The sequence below is a fragment of the Schistocerca piceifrons genome, chromosome 3 (assembly GCF_021461385.2).
Source record: "Schistocerca piceifrons isolate TAMUIC-IGC-003096 chromosome 3, iqSchPice1.1, whole genome shotgun sequence".
Lineage (NCBI taxonomy): Eukaryota > Metazoa > Arthropoda > Insecta > Orthoptera > Acrididae > Schistocerca > Schistocerca piceifrons.
Genome location: NC_060140.1, coordinates 243,715,528 through 243,733,013, shown reverse-complemented (window position 1 = coordinate 243,733,013; position 17,486 = coordinate 243,715,528). Strand labels below are relative to the sequence as shown.

Here is a 17,486-nt window from a genome sequence, read left to right as displayed (position 1 = left end):
TCGCCACTATCAGTGATTGCAGACCGAGCGCCGCCACACGGCAGGTCTAGAGAGACTTCCTAGCACTCGCCCAAGTTGTACAACCGACTTTGCTAGCGATGGTTCACTGACAAAATACGCTCTCATTTGCCGAGACGATAGTTAGAATAGCCTTCAGCTACGTCATTTGCTACGACCTAGCAAGGCGCCATTACCAGTTACTATTGATACTGTAATCATGTACAGTCAAGAGCGACGCTCATCATTAATGGATTAAAGTTAAGTATTCCACCAGCTACGTCCGTTTTTCTAAAGTCTAATTTCCTTGTCCTGTTCCAGACCTCACGCCAGCCTGCGTGAGCTAAAACGCGTGCATTTCGGCTTCCTCTAACAATACGGTGTTGGCTCTCCTGCCAACCCACAACACAGATCACCACCCATATTTGCATCTGCCCTTGCATGATGGTATAAAATGCACTATGTTAAAATATGGCGTACAGAGATTTGCACGCCACAAGCATAACAAAATTGGGTATCTCCTTGCCGTAGTAAAAAGCCATGTGTAAGAGAGCAGTGCTCAATTCTAAGATGTATGAGGGTCACTTCATCCCGCCTGAGCAACTCCCAGAAGGAACGCCACGCCCGAATAGTTGACTTCACCAACCGCAGCTTATTGTCCGTTACCTACAGCCATTCCTCATCTCACAACTGCATGAACTTCCCACGCAGTGCACAAACGACAGCCTGCAAGGGAATAGTACATTGTGCCACATTCTGTCCTCTGCAGGACTCCTCGGCAACCCGATCGGCCTGTTTATTTCTCCGTATCCATACATGCCCTGGCAGCCAGCAGAATGATACTTGCTTTCCCTGTCTTTGGAGCAAGTGTAGTTGGCCATATATCAGCTGGGCCAACTCCTCAGCTGGATATAGATTCTGGAACGACTGTAAGGCACTAAGGGGATAGGAGCAGATGAAAAACTCGGCACCTTTCCAAGCAAGTGCTCCTTCCTCATGAAGGTGAGTGACATTTAGCGTCCATCGGCCTCTGCTGCATCAGGTGAGTTGCCAGGTTAGGGTGACAGTGCAGATACACATGTCAGCTAGATTTCTGCGTCACAGGTCACTGTGCAGAAACAATGTGAGACATATATCCGGTCCAGTAAACTAACACAATGGCTGGTAAAGTGTGTATATTAGCACTTATTCCTGTGATGCAAGAGCCATGTGTCATGGAGTGCGAGGTCACATACCAGTGCGTGCATAGCTGGGCATGGGACTTAGTGTGGTGTGTGGTTCTTGGGCCATAGGACGCTATTAAAATCTTCGTCCATTATATAATGGTCCATGGTTCCCTCTAAAAGTGGGACGATCTACTCTGAATACAAGACATGCATGTCACTGCGGTGTGAAGTACATTAATAAAGCGGACCGCACCAAGAGTGAATGCTATGTCTTGTGCTTTCAGTAAGTACATCACATCCGTTTCTTCAATGCCATCTCGGAGAAGGATGGCCATTCCTCTTGTGCCAGCGCCAGATGTTAGGCTGTAGGTGGTGTAGCAATAAAGGTCTAAATGCAACTCTGCGTGGACCTCCTGGAGAAGAACAATATCCAAGTCTGCTGCTCTAGTCATGTTGTGTAATATGCAGGTCTTGATGGTGGAGTGGACACCATTGTCATTGACTGCGGTAGGATAGGACATCAAAAGTGGTGGAGGCAATGCATGGGAGCAAGTCTATGGTGGTGTCAGACACCACACATCTGCCCAGCTTCATGACATGCATTACTGTGCCGTATGTTCTCCTGACAGGCAGGGCCCTCAAAACTCAATGTCAACTATGGGCAATGGAGGAGCTGTCCATTATAATTATCCGGGCTGTTATGCCGTGGTCGGTTGATGAATTCTGTGTCGATTCCCAACGTTTCGTCTCCGACTGCGGGAGACATCTTCAAGAGGGTCCGTGGCTCAATGGAATGTCCAACACACCCACTGACTCCGCAGTCGGAGACGAAACGTTGGGAATCGACACAGAATTCATCAACCGACCAATAACAGCCCGGATAATTATAATGGACATGATATTTCCGGCCGTGAAAGTCTACATTTTAATGGAGGAGCTATCGATTTATGCTGCATGACATATACCTCCATGCTGTCTACCCACTCACCAAGAGAGGATTGGGAAATCAGAGTTATCTGGCCACTTACATAGGAGCTGAGGTTCTGGAGATCGACCAGACATGCCTCGTATTCAGGACTGCCAGGAATTGGCGAGTGCCCCATACTGTCTGGCGTCTGTTGGTGAATGAGGCCACTGTTATCCATTGAAATGGCAGATGCTGCCTACAGAGTCATTGTCTTGCACCAGTCTCACACCCCATTTTCAGCTGGCAGTCGTCTTTTCTTGTGCTGCTTGGGCGTGTTTTTCTTTAGGGTCTGCGACTTGAAATCCACTGTAGGGCAGGGCTCTACACAGTCCTCAGGAAACACTGTTTCTGATCTCCACAGTGACAGCAGCTGGGTGCTCCCGATGCCACGACGTGAAGAGACTACAAGAATCTCCGCACCATTGGGTGTCGGTGACGTTGGTGTCGGATCTCCATCAGAACTTATAGTGGCTTGAGGTGGTATAAAGGTTTGATCATCTATCACATGTCATGCGGCCTCCACATACTTTAGCAGGAGAGAGGTCATCGTTGATGACTGAGAAAGTTCAGTGTGGGGCACTTGGAAAGGCAAAACTGCAGACACAGGGATCGGAGATGTCCCTCCTAGCCACAGCCTGAGCAGGTCGTCAGTTGGCCACCATATATAACAATTACGCGGCAGTCGCGAACGAAGGAATGTGATGGAATGTGCTTCATAAGTTGTATGTGTACTTGGTGTACCCCATTAAGTACAGGGTACGTTTCAAATGAATTCCACTTTTCTTCTGTGTGGCTCAAAACTGTGCCATATGGCCGCAGAGCTTCAACGACAAGGTTGGCGGGAACGTCGAATGGCACTTCAAAGATGCGTGTGGTACACACCCCGAGACCAGCATGGTCAACTGATACCAGGCTCACATTACTGTCAGCGTGGCAGAAGCAGAAGCCGTTGGTAGATCTATGTAGGAGTCTGTCACCGGCCGCTTCTTCTATCAGTTTGAATTATACTTTGCTGGATACAATAGACAAATGGATGCCTATCAGTTGTTGCGGTTCTATGTCCATCACATCTCATAGAAATCGTTCTATTTCATGGGCCTTTCGTCGTGTGTTCTATTCGTTAAACATTAGTTTGATTATAACTTGTCGATATGATATCGCCATGGCGGGTAGGTGCCGTCACTTAATACAACGACGCACGACGGTGCGCTAGCAGGTAAACAACAACGCCTGCGGAGCGCTGCGCGGCGCGCCGAACCCATCCCCACGGTGTCATAGCTAAAAGCTGACTGTCTGCGCCAACTGAGCTACCCAAGCCCGACTCACGACCCGTCCTCGCAGCCTGGGTAGCTCAGTCATGAGTCGGCTCTCAGCCGTGTTGCGAAGCGGACGTGCGCGGGGCTCTGTGCGGCGCTCCGCAAGCGGGCCGCTGTTTACTCGCGCGGGTAGAGGTATTGCAGTGTAAACAGATCCCCTTTCTTATAGAAAGGCCACGATTAAAGTAACGTTTCATGTACAGTACGCAAGCCCTAAGCCATACGAAATAGAGCGTTTCCTGCGTGAAGTAATGCACGTCGATCCACAGGAACTTCTCCGTATACATCTTTAGATCGTCCCCAGAACAGTTTACCTGAAATTTGTCGATGAAGCGGCGTGCAAACGGCTTATTCGCCGTTCCACCGATGGATATCGTTTCCACCACTCGGACGACAACGTGAGTGTAGTGACTGTCGACCGTGCAGGTCTTGGCGTTCGGAACATCCGAATCTTCGAGCTGCCATTCGAAGTTCCGCCCACGCTTGTCGTGACCGCTCTGCGGCCTTACGGGGAAGTACTAAGTCACGTGAAAGAAAAGTGGCCTACGTTCGAGACGTCTCCTGTACTGAATGGAGTGCGTCAGGTGCGAATCGAACTGTGCAAACACATCCCATCATACGTGACTGTTGCTGGCTGTCGAGCGATCGTCATTTATGACGATCGATCGCGGACTTGTTCAGGGTGAGGGCAGGAAGGACATGTACGCTCTGAATGCCTGCAGTGATGTCTCGTCCAGATACCACTTTTAGACACGACGCCTACATCGCAACCGACAAAGTTGGCTATTGCAAACGTCGAGGCAGCGAGGAACATGACGAACTTGGAAGTTGTTCCGTTACAGTTACCGACCCCCGTGACCACGACGACACAGTCTCCATCGGAACCGTCGCCGTGCACGACAGCAGCCACCACGTCTGCACTCCAGCCGTGTGGGGAATGAGAGCACCAGAAGATCGATTCGAGCTCTGACACGGAGATGCGGGAGGTGCCTACTGTTTGTCGTGACCAACAGGTCGCGGACACGCGTTCCCGCAAGCAGAAGTCGCCCAAGCGACGAAAGAAGCGGAGGCTGTCGGCAGGAAATGCTTTGCGGGATGGTGACACGTTGCAGGAGGATGAGGAAAGTCCATCTGCGGCCCGGGCTGTGGACCTCACTCCAACGGTTCCTGACTCGCTGCTGGCAACGTCCGCCCAAGGACAAAGCCAAGTTGACGTTGCGCAATTGACCGACGACCCCCCGGCGATTTTACGGCTAAGACATCAGATGAACGTCGCCTAACGTACTACCCTTCAAGCTTGGTGATTGGGCGTCCGAGATGGAGATGAATGATATCAGACTCGAGCGACGGCCGACGGATCGTCGGACAGACATCTTGTCTCAGCCAATCAATAACATATACTGTGCGGGTGGTAGGTACGGTCGGTCGGACGACGTAGCGCTTATTGGCTTAAACGACTGTAGGATACGTCATCGTACTATCAAATGTCCCAGGCGTATCGGCTAGGTACAGTCAATGTCAACGGCATTAGTTCCACGATCAAAACCCAGTTGTTAATTGACATCATTCGAGCGGCGGACATTGATATCGTGTTCCTTCAGGACGTACGGCCTGATCTGCCCCTGGATGTTTGTAGATACGCGTCTTACGTCAACCCAATTTCCGACGGTGGTGGTGGTGGTATGGACATGCTACGCGATGGCATCGAACCAACGGATATATTCAGTATTTTCCATCAGCGAGAGGCATTGCGCTCACCATCGGCATAGACCGCCTTGTGAATCTGTATGCCCCGCCTGGTACTGCGAAGCGTCGAGAGCCAACACTCTATTACTCCACTAAGGTAGCCCCATTGTTTCAAGGCGCTACAGAGCACTTCGTGGTGGGCGGCCCTGAGGATCAGGTCCCTCACCATGTCCCATGTGCAGCTCTTCATGCTACGGTCAGGGATCTCGCTTTACACGATACATGGAGACTAATCCACGGCGACTGACGCGGATATACACACTTCACCAGCCACTCGGCCAACAGGTTGGACAGGATTTACGTTTCTCGAGGTCTTCAGGGAGTGACTGTCGGTGCTGAGCTGTGGCCCACTGCATTCACCGACCATCAAGCCTTCCTCTACGCCGTGACTCTGCCACGACGAGCCGTAGTAGGGGACCTTGGACTCTTAACGTCAACATTGTCCGGGAAGAGGCTTGCCGTGTAGCCGTCACTGCTATCTGGCACAAATGTGAGCGGCGGCGTCATACCTATGATTCCAGAACACTATGGTGGAGATACTGCACCAAACCAGAGTATGGACGAGACAGGTCGCTTTGGCTCTGATCGACCTCTGAGCTTTACTACAGGGTCTTGCGACAACTAGCGTCCCAACAACATTCGCCCAGAGCGCCAAACGGCCGTCCGTCGGACACAGTCACGGCTTCTGTAGATCACGGTTGACAGATTGGGCGGCACGCGGGTTCGAGCGAGAATGCAATATTCCATCCCAGAGTAACGCGCCTCTCTTTACCACATCGTCAGAGAACGGAGACATCGTACGAGACAAATCATCACGGCAGTTATTTCTGCGGACGGGCAACGCTCAGAGACATACAGCGCCATCTTCTATGCCCTCACAGATTATTGCCGCACTCTATATCTAGCAGATCAACGTGACAATGACACTGAGGACGTCCTGCACGACCTTCGGGTAGGGTGCAAAGCGACGCCACATTGTTGGAGGATGTCACGTGGGAAGAAATCCACATGGCCCTGTCGCGGGGCGTGTGCGTCATGGTGGCTTTAAAAAAGCTTTAAATGCAATTATACACCGACTGAAAAAATCGTTGCACCAAGAAGGAGTTGGCAGACGTGTTACTACGTCTGGAAAATGATGCCTATTCAAGTTTCGCACCAATCGCATTAGAGTGGCGCTTGAGCGCCTCTATGAGGATGCAAATAAGTTTTGCTTTAAAACACACTGTAACGGTCGTGAGCGTTAGTTACCTTTGAGACTGGACGTGGTGAGTTCATGGTGGTCAAGAATGCTTTCAGGTAAAAAAAGACGCCATTATCAACACGTTACTGAATTTGAACAAGGTCGTGTAATGGAGCTACGAGAAGCTGAATGTTCCTTCTACGACATTACATAAAGACTTGGCAGTAATGTAGTCACTGTATGTGACTGCTGGCAGCGGAGATCACGAAAATGTACAGTTGCTAGATGTTAGGACTCCGGGTGGCCACGTGGCATTACCGAGAGGGAAGACCGTTGTGTTCGGTACATGGCTCTGGCTCATCTGACTACATCTGCAACTGCAATTAAAGCAGTTGGTGAAAGCTGGTTCTGCGTTGGTGCCAGTGAGGGCTGTACGTTGGTTAGGAGGTCAGTTGATGACCTGCGACCAACCTGTCTACGTGCTAGACACACTGGACCCACACCTGGAGTTACAGTCTGGAGTGTAATTCCGTATGACAGCAGGAGCACTCTCGTGCTTATCCCACGTACCCTGACTGCAGATCTGTACGTCAGTCTGGTGATTCGACCTGTTGTGCTGCCATTCATGAACAGCATTCCAGGGTGTGTTTTCCAACAGGATAACGCTAGCCCACATATAACTGTTGTAACCCAACATGTTCCACAGAGTATCGACATGTTTCCCTGGCCTGCTTGATTAGCTGATCTGACTCCAACCGAGCAAATGCGGAACATCGTCGTACGACAGCTCCAGCGTCATTCACAAACAGGATTAACCGTCCCTGTATTGACAGGCCAAGGGCAAAAGGCATGGAACTCCATCCCACAAACTGACATTCGGCATCTGTGCAACACAGAGCATGCACGTTTGCACGTTTTCATTCAATATGTGGCAGTTACACTGGTTATTAATGTACCAACATTTCACATTTGCAATGATGATCTCGCGCTTACATAACCTGTGATCACGCAATGTTAATCGCTGAAATATGTTACCTAGACAAATTTATTCCTGAAATTTAGCAACTATATATTATTTTTTGGGGTAGCGATGTTTTCCTGTCAGCCTATTCTCTTATCTAAAGATTATAAAATTTATTCGTGATCGCTTGCCATTACTTCAAAATCTTGTGATCTTTTGAACGAGCTGCACCTAGCAATCGGTAGTGAACTAGTTCGTATAATGTCCTGTCTGCCTTCAACATAATATTCCGTTTGAACTATTGTTGTATGCAAACTTTGTGTTTCAACACCACAGTGAGTCGAAATATTCGTATATTTTTCTCTGCATGCATTTACAGACCTGAACGTAAGTCAGCCGTTACAGTCATGGAGGAAGCTACCAGTACATCACTTTATATAAAAAGAATACACCAATGCCTTCTGAGACAACAACCACACAAATTTGTAACAGCTTATCATATAAAAGATACAGGACATCCATTTGACAGTGTAGAAAGCAACCCTGAAATACTACATATAGTGAACGAAGGACACAGAATGTCTCTGTATGAAGAACTAGGAATCTGTATTCACAGAAGGAAGCTTGGGAAACATTTACTTAGTGACAACAGTGAAACTGGCTCAACCAACGTTTACAAAAGCTTCGAAAAAGTACTTAAAACACTGTCCACTTTATAGTTTCAATGCAGAGCTATTAATGTAACCACTCTCATTCACATCTCAGTAAATTCAACCTACAATACATGTGCATGGCCTGTTGTGATCTTTTCATACATAAGAAATTAATACAATAATTGAACTGTACACATGTCCATACCCATTCATATTCTTTTAAAATAAAAGGAAACATATTTATGTACATAAGCAATTAATCTTTTACTTTTGCGTTCAATGCTGCAGCCCATTCATATTTAAGAAATATACAAGAATAACATATTTATGTAACTATCCAATATAATAACTGAATTATATACATGTCCATATTCTGGTGCACCCCATACATATTTTTTAAGAACAGTATATTTCTGTAGAAACCATTCAATATTTTATCTTGGTATCCAGTAAAAACAGGCATATATATAACGTGTGCAACATCTTTGAAGTGACAGTGTAAACGTTATGTACAGTGGGGAGGACATACATACGGCAGCAGTATGCAGACTTTTTACGACTCTCGATCCCTGTGAGTTTAATTTACTGTCAGAAAATAATGTTTTCTAATCTCATAAGTACCTTTTCTAAATAACAATTTTTATTATTGCATAAGATGCAACGTAACCTACACTGCCCGTGGTCTGCTACTGTGAAAAGACGTCTGTACTCTTCTCCAACACCAGCTATGTAAATAAGCATTCTCCACTTGAAGATAATGGTCTGAACCATTGAAAGGAGTAGTGACAAAATAAACAAGTGACTGACAAACTGTTTTATTTATATTGCAATGTGTCTCTAGGAATTCTAGTAACTTTGCAAAAGCCTCTGCAAGATTTGCAGTTGTTTAACACTTATTTCTCGTTTTTGCTAAATGTGTAGTTTCTTTGCTTCAAACAATTGTGTAAGAGATTAGGGAAGTGAACAGTTGAAAATAATCTACAGTCTTCAGTGAACTGTGATGGAAGTGTATTGTAGGTGTAAAACATGTCGAAATGGAGTTTCTTGTTTAGTTTATTTACATTTTAATTGAACTGCATTTAGCCGGACCCTAAGGAATTTCACTAAAAGTGTGTAATTTATTGTATTGCCAGTAAAGTCTGCTTATAATTCTAACTGTTCTCTTCATTTGCTCTTCAGTCTGGAACAGCGCGACCACTACGGTCGCAGGTTCGAATCCTGCCTCGGGCATGGAAGTGTGTGATGTCCTTAGGTTAGTTAGGTTTAAGTAGTTCTAAGTTCTAGGGGACTGGTGACCTCAGATGTTAAGTCCCATAGTGCTCAGAGCCATTTGAACCATTTCTCTTCATTTGCTAGAAATTACGCAATATGAGTCATTAAGTCTGTATGCTGTCAGTCATCTAGCTGTAGGATTACCGGTTATTATCTGGGCTGTCTTTTGTACATGTGATTAGGCCTCTTGATAAGCCTGCCTGCGTGACGAGCAGACATTACAGTTTCTGAACAGAATTTCAATGTCGAAAAAAGATCATTTATGTAGATTAAGAAAAGAAGTGGCCATGGTCTATATGTTACGTTCTTCCAGTATGAGTTCAGTTTTATTCCTGGGATGCAATTTGTCAGTGGGGCGCTCTACTTTCTGTTATGAAGCTGGGGCTCCATAAGTTAAAGAGGTTAATGAATGGCATAATGCGACATATTTTTATGATCTTACAGGAGACACCAAAGTGATGGTTTTTAGCGTTAAGTTCTGTCTTCAGAACATTTGTTATATGATACATAGCTTCCTCCGTAAATAATGATTTACGGAAAGCCAGCTGGGATGCATTTAGCAAGTTATGCTACAAAAATATTAGAGACTACTCTGCTGCAGGCCGTATTATCAAAAAAATTTAAGTCAGTGGAAGGAGTGAAATGAGAGGTGACTTTTTTTCTTATTTTTATAGATGATGTCATTACAGCTTATGTAAGTAGTACCTAAGACAGTACGACTTGCAACATGTATTACGAAGATATCTCAAGGGCGATTCTATCATCTTATCACAAGATTTTGATACTGTTAAACACCATCGTAGTCACAAAATCACCACTGCTTACGGATATAATAGTACTTGTGGACTGTGTTTTTTAAACCAGATTCTGTATGTAACGTTGCTTCCTTGTTGATCAGCAGCGGCGATGTTTGCCGTGTGGAAGAAACCTAAATTGATGGTCAATAATTTAAAAACGACATCAATTCTGCCATAACTGCTGCCTTGGACCTCAATTACATACTTCTCGTCATTTTATTTGTTTTTTGTTCAGTTTGCTATACTTTTGGAGTTATTATTTATAACGTGCAGTAGCTAAAACCCATGGTACCAACTTTCTCCTGTATTTTAGATCTGAAGGTGATCTAATTTGACCAGAAGCAGTAATTACAACTAAATAACCAGAAAAAATAATATACACTGCTGTGTTTGTAAAAGATGGTATTTGAGTATTTTATTTCGTGTCTGTAGTATGTGTTTTTCTTTTTTCTTGCTGGTGGGTTTGCAACAATTTTGGTGCTTTTTTCTTGATGATGGATCTGAAACATTGTGACGTCTTGTGAGGATAATTGAGGAAGTACTTCATTGAGAAGAATCGGCCCTGATTTGAGAAAGTCAGTAGTAGCAGCTGGCAGAGATGTGAAATGGCCATGTACCATTTCATACTGACACTGAAATGGCGCCACATGTTGATCAATGACGCAAGGACTGATCGCCAACTGTTGCCTCTCAGTATGCCTCCCTGTTCTCAGAATTTGAAAGATAGGCTGCAATCTGTATACGAAAAGCTAAGGCTACCGGCTGCGCTTGATGCTTCGTTTCTCTTTCTCGTTTCGTTCCCTGTATTGCTGAAGTAAACGCTTTATTACTTTGCAACTTTCTCCATAAAGTAACACGTTTTAACATTTTCATTTGTCAACTGCAGTGAGTTTATTTGATATATAGCTACCGCCTGCGTTTCATTATGTGCCACAGAGTAAGTAAAAATAGCTCTGTCAATGAGCAAAATGAAATGTAATTAAGCGAATGTTTGCCCTTATCAAGTGAAGAGTTGCGCCTCTCCTGGAACAATAACGTCAGATGAAATATTTCATCAGAGAATACGGAAATAAACCTCGAATGGCCCTGCAGTCGCAAAATCATAACTAAATTATGACTAGCTCCGTAAAAACTTTCTTCGGGTTAATAATTTCCAACTGTCACTGCTGTTTTGCAGTTTAATTACTTGCGAATGAAATAAGATTAATTACGACTTTTAAAATCGGCGAAATGACAGCTGCTTCAGCTTTGTTTGTTGTTCGGAGGTCAGTACACCCATGCAATATTTAGCCACCCCACACTGTAACACCTGGTCCACCATGTTCGATAACACTGAATGTACCCTCATAAGGAGAAAGATGGGAACACGTAAGGCATACAGAAACATTATCGTTTTGGTGGTCCAAGTGTTACGGTACGAGGAGGCACAATCCTGCAAGTGGATATTGATCTCCAAATGGTGGTGGTGGTGGTTAGTGTTTAACGTCCCGTCGACAACGAGGTCATTAGAGACGGAGCGCAAGTTCGGGTTAGGGAAGGATTGGGAAGGAAATCGGCCGTGCCCTTTCAAAGGAACCATCTCGACATTCGCCTGAAATGATTTAGGGAAATCACAGAAAACCTAAATCAGGATGGCCGGAGACGGGATTGAACCGTCGTCCTCCCGAATGCGAGTCCAGTGTGCTAAGATCTCCAAATCTATGAACACGTACACTCATTGTAATATTTATTGTGACACTGTGCTCCTTCCCCAAGAGCGTCTTTTTAGGCATGGATTCGGCGCTGACTTCATTTTTATACAAGATAACCTGCGAGCGCCGCGAACTGCGGAGGTGTAGGAACTTTTATAACGAGAAGATATTCGGCGAACTGAGTGGTCTGCCCTTTATCCTCCCCCCACCTCCCCCGCGTTACATCCCATCGAGCACGTGTGGGTTGCCTTGTGGAGAGGTCAACACGTCCACAAGCACCAACAAACATACAGCCGTTGTCAGCCGCGGTTGTGGACGTCCGTTCTTCCAGTAACGCTGCTCCTACAGGAACTGCTACCAACGTTGTGGCCGCCACGGGAGCCCGTTACATAGCATGCATAGACGTCCGTGGTGATTAGACATCGCATTAAGAACTATTTCTCACCTTTTCTACTGTCCAAGAGACCATCATGAATCGCGTTGGCTTCAGTGTAATTATTATCTTTAAATAAAAGTGTCATTTCTGTTCGGTTCATTGTGTATTTCTTTCATTTACGTTCAGTACTAAAGTATAGCAGTTCTTTCTTTGTATGGTCCAAGTTTCATCGAGCTGTGTTACTTCACATCGGGCGGAAGCTACTTTCGTCCTTAAAATATGTATACCAGTGTATGCTTCCAGGGTGGCCGCTTCATCGATAATTTTTGTTGGTGGTCAGTCCTCTTGTATTACAGACGTTTTAAAAGAGTTTTAGATTATACATATAAGATAATTCTCATTTACTGTTCGGTCTCAGTTACAAACCTTTTTAATTCGATTACTGCATCGGATAAGACGGGTTGCTGATGCAATAACTTAGATCTGAAGATGTTCCAAAGTGATGGAAACACGAAACTTCCTGGCAGATTAAAACTGTGTGCCAGACCGAGACTTGAACTCGGGACTTTTGGCTTTCGCGGGCAAGTAGAGCACTTGCCTGCGAAAGGCAAAGGTCCAGAGTTGGAGTCTCGGTCTGGCACGCAGTTTTAATCTGTCAGGAAGTTTCATATCAGCGTACACTTCGCTGCAGAGTGAAAATCTCATTCTGGAAACATCCCCCAGGCTGTGGCTAAGCCATGTCTCCGCAATATCCTTTCAGGAGTGCTAGTTCTGCAAGGTTCGCAGGAGAGCTTCTGTAAAGTTTGGAAGGTAGGAGACGAGGTTCTGGCAGAAGTAAAGATGTGAGGACGGGGCGTGAGTCGTGCTTGCGTAGCTCAGTTGGTAGAGCACTTGTCCGCGAAAGGCAAAGGTCCCGAGTTCGAGTCGCGGTGTGGCACACAGCTTTAATCTGCCAGGAAGTTTCATATCAGCGCACACTCCGCTGCTGAGTGAAAATCTCATTCTGATCGAAACACGTCATCAAGTTAAAAAAAGTGTGCAACTGAGACGGAAAAATAGATGAGAATTAGCTTAAATATAAGCTCGTATACAGTTTCTGAATCGTCTCAAGATTATTATGTCGACCACAGTGAGCTTTAATTTACTTGAGTAAAATTGCGCGTTATACGTTAATGTGAATGTGTAGATGGATATGAGAGAGACTTGGAGAGAGTGAGTGCATTTTATCTTTTTGTAATTATTTTTCTGGGACTGTTGACAAACCCATAGTTAAAGCGCTCTTCAATCACAAACACACACGTCACGTGCTACATATCTCGACTGCCATAAAAAAGGGGGGTATGGTTGTACCGAAAATGTTAAAAAAGACGGAAATTCACATTTTTCTTGGTCTCCTGTAATAATTTTAATTTGGCGGGGATCTTTTTAAGAAGCTCTAGGACATCGTCAGGCGACAACTGATTCTTGCAACTGCAGACAGAATAAGGTAACTGTGAGATAGTGGAAAATATCAGATAATATGGGTATTACTAGGGTTACTGATGTAAAAAGATTTTACACAGAGATTTTACGCAGAAATAAGTTATCAAATAGTTAAAAATAAACTTGATCCTGCCACTGTGTGTCTAGTTTTGCCTTCTGTGCAATGTGAATTTTCTGACTTTATAAGAGCGGAAAATGAAACGCCTTATGTTCATACAATTAGTCACTATTTGAACAGTTTGAGTCATACAAATACTTGGATGTAACAATATGTAGGAATAGGAAATGGAATGATCACGTAGGTTCAACCGTAGTAACGCAGGTCGCAGATTTTGGTTCATTGACAGGATACAGGGAAAATGCAGTCACTCAACAAAGGAGAACGCTTAAAAAATCTGTGCTTCCCATCTTAGAATACTGCTTAAGTTCATGGTCTCAATACGAAAGTGCATTAACAGGGGATAATAAACGAATACAAAGAAGGGCATCACTAATGGTCACAGGTTTCCTTTATTAACGAGAGAGCGTCCCCGAAGACTTGAATTGATAGTCGGTTTTTAAGCAGATGCCAAACATCTCGCGAAAGTCTTCATGCAAAGTTTCAAGAAACCCTGAAGAATTCTTCAACCACTACTTTTCGCCCCCGGAGGGACTGCGAGGATAAGGACTAATTACAGAGTGCAGACAGCCATTTAAGGCAGACACCCATCCCACGCTCCAGAGGCAATTGGAACAGGAAGAAACATTAACCTGCGGAAAATTCCTAACTACTGTCTGCCGCATACTTCACAGTCACTTTCAGAGTAATTGTAACTGTCAGAAGTCTGAATAACCACATTCTGCAGCTCGGACCCTTGCGAGACGTGCAGGAAGAGGGTCAGTGAGATCCTGGAAGGTAATGACTGGAGTCATGCCGACTCCAGTGTCGTGCCTAGTGGAGCTAGGTTTCTCGGCTGAGGATTCACGGCGCGAACAGTCCGACCGAGATAGTCCCGCAGATTGTCGTTTGATTTTTGGCCAGAGGAGTACTTCTCATTCTACTTCTCTTCGAACCATGCATGTATGCTGTGAACTGTATGACATGTTGCACTGTCCTGCTGGTTGATGCCGTCGTGATGAGGAAAAACAAACTGCATGTGGGAGTGGACGTGGACCCCAATGATACACTACTGGCCATTAAAATTGCTACACAAAGAAGGACTGCAGATGATAAACGGGTATTTATTGGACAAATATATTATACTAGAACTGACATGTGAGTACATTTTCACGCAATTTGGGTGCATAGATCCTGAGAAATCACTACCCAGAACAACCACCTCTGCCCGTAATAACGGCCTTGATACGCCTGGGCATTGAGTCAAACAGAACTTGGATGGTGTGTACAGGTACAGCTCCCCATGAATCTTCAACACGGTATCACAGTTCATCAAGAGTAGTGACTGGCGTAGTTTGACGAACCAGTTGCTCGGCAACCATTGACCAGACGTTTTCAGTTGGTGAGAGATCTGGAGAATGTGCTGGCCAGGGCAGCAGTCGAACATTTTTGTATTCGGAAAGGCCCGTACAGGACTTCCAACACGAGGTCGTGCATGATCCTGCTGAAATGTAGGGTTTCGTAGGGATCTAATAAAGGGTAGAGGCACGGGTCGTAACGCATCTGAAATGTAACGTCCACTGTTCAAAGTGCAGCCAATGCGAACAAGAGGTGACCGAGACGTGTAACCAATGGCACCCCATACCATCACGGCAGGTGATACGCCAGTATGGCGATGACGAATACACGCTTCCAATGTGCGTTCACCGCGATGTCACCAAACACGGATGCGACCACCATGATGCTGTAAACAGAACCTGGATTCGTCCGAAAAATAGACGTTTCGCCATTTGTGCACCCAGGTTCGTCGTTGAGTACATCATCCTGTCTGTGAAGCAGCGTCAACGGTAACCGCAGCCACGGTCTCTGAGCTGATAGTCCATGCTGCTGCAAACGTCGTCGAACTGTTCTTGCAGATGGTTGTTGTCTTGTAAACGTCCCCATCTGTTGAGTCAGGGATCGAGACGTGGCTGCACGATCAGTTACAGCCATGCGGATAAGATGCCTGTCATCTCGACTGCTAGTGATACGAGGCCGTTGTGATCCAGCACGGCGTTCCGTATTACCCTCCTGAACCCACCGATTCCATATTATGCTAACAGTCATTGGATCTCGACCAACGCGAGCAGCAATGTCGCGATACGATAAACCGGAATCGCGATCGGCTACAATCCGACCTCTATTAAAGTCGAAAAACGTGATGATATGCATTTCTCCTCCTTACACGAGGCATCACAACAACGTTTCACCAGGCAAAGCCGGTCAACTGCTGTTTGTGTATGAGAAATCGGTTGGAAACTTTCCTCATGTCAGCACGTTGTAGGTGTCGCCACCGGCGCCAGCGTTGTGTGAATGCTCTGAAAACCTGATCATTTGAATATCACAGCATCTTCTTCCCGTCGGTTAAATTTCACGTCTGTAGCACGTCATCTTCGTAGTGTAGCAATTTTAATGGCCAGTAGTGTACTTAAAACTAACTAACCAAAGGACATTAGACACATCCATGCCCAAGGAAGGATTCGAACCTGCGACCGTTGCAGGCGCGCGGGTCCCGGACTGAAGCGCCTAGAACCGCTCGTCCACACGGCCGGCCCCAGCCACGTTCTGCGGAGGCACGTACACAGCAGCGTTCTCTGAATGGTCGTTGAGGAGACACCGTTGGTAGCCTCTTGGTTGATCTGAGCGTTTAGCTGCTCAACAGTTGCACGTCTATTCGCCCGTACACGTTTCCGCAATCTCCGTTCACCCCTGTCATCCGCGATCGGTGATGCACCGCAGTTGCCTCGGAGCCGGTTTTGGATAGCGCCATTTTGCCACGCATCGTGTACTTCAACCATGGCGATACAAGAACAGTTAACAAACTTTATGCTTATATGGATATGGTGTTTTTTCTTTCTGACATGTCCGAAAGAACAGACACCATATCGACGTAAGTATACAGTTCTGGCAATACCGGCCATGACCTTCTTCTTCTGTGCGCATGCACACACATTACCCGAACTCTTACGGGACTTGGTAAGAATGTCTTCCACGAGTAATGAATATGTTTGGCAGGGACACTACGAATGTAGTGTGTGGCCATATAAGGTTACAACGTGGGTCACGCTGGAGGCGTGAGTGAGATACTCCCTGCAGTCGCACTATCCTCTGTGCCCTCGGTGGCTCAGCTCGATAGAGCGTTTGCTATGCAAGCGAAAGATCCCGGGTTCGAGTCCCGGTCGGGGCACACATTTTCCCCTGTCCCCGTTGATATATATCAACGCCCATCAGGAGCTGAAGGTATTAATGTATAATTCTAATTTCGTTAACAAATTTGGTTCTTTGGGAAAAGCTTCCACCTTTGTCCGAAAGTCAATGACCATGCTCTTTTGGAAGTCCGAAAATTCGCACCTTTTTCGCATTACGACGACGACAGCGCTGCTTTCAGCGTCTCCCAAACGCCCTTTATATAGCCTCCACTGATAGTGCTTCCATTTGCCGTCTGTGAGTGGTTATTGCATTCTGATGTCGATCATAGGCAGTGGTCACATTAAGGTGACTGCACAGTGTATGTACAGGGTGTTTCAAAAATGACCGGTATATTTGAAACGGCAATAAAAACTAAACGAGCAGCGATAGAAATACACCGTTTGTTGCAATATGCTTGGGACAACAGTACATTTTCAGGCGGACAAACTTTCGAAATTACAGTAGTTACAATTTTCAACAACAGATGGCGCTGCAAGTGATGTGAAAGATATAGAAGACAACGCAGTCTGTGGGTGCGCCATTCTGTACGTCGTCTT

At 45.8% G+C, this 17,486-nt stretch overlaps 1 non-coding gene across 1 annotated transcript; it reads left to right on the top strand.

Moving 5' to 3' along the window:
* Nucleotides 1-16,852: 16,852 nt before the first annotated feature.
* On the top strand, nt 16,853-16,927 carry Trnaa-ugc. Its single transcript has one exon. It is a non-coding gene; the product is annotated as a tRNA-Ala (tRNA).
* The last annotated feature ends 559 nt before the right edge of the window (nt 16,928-17,486 follow it).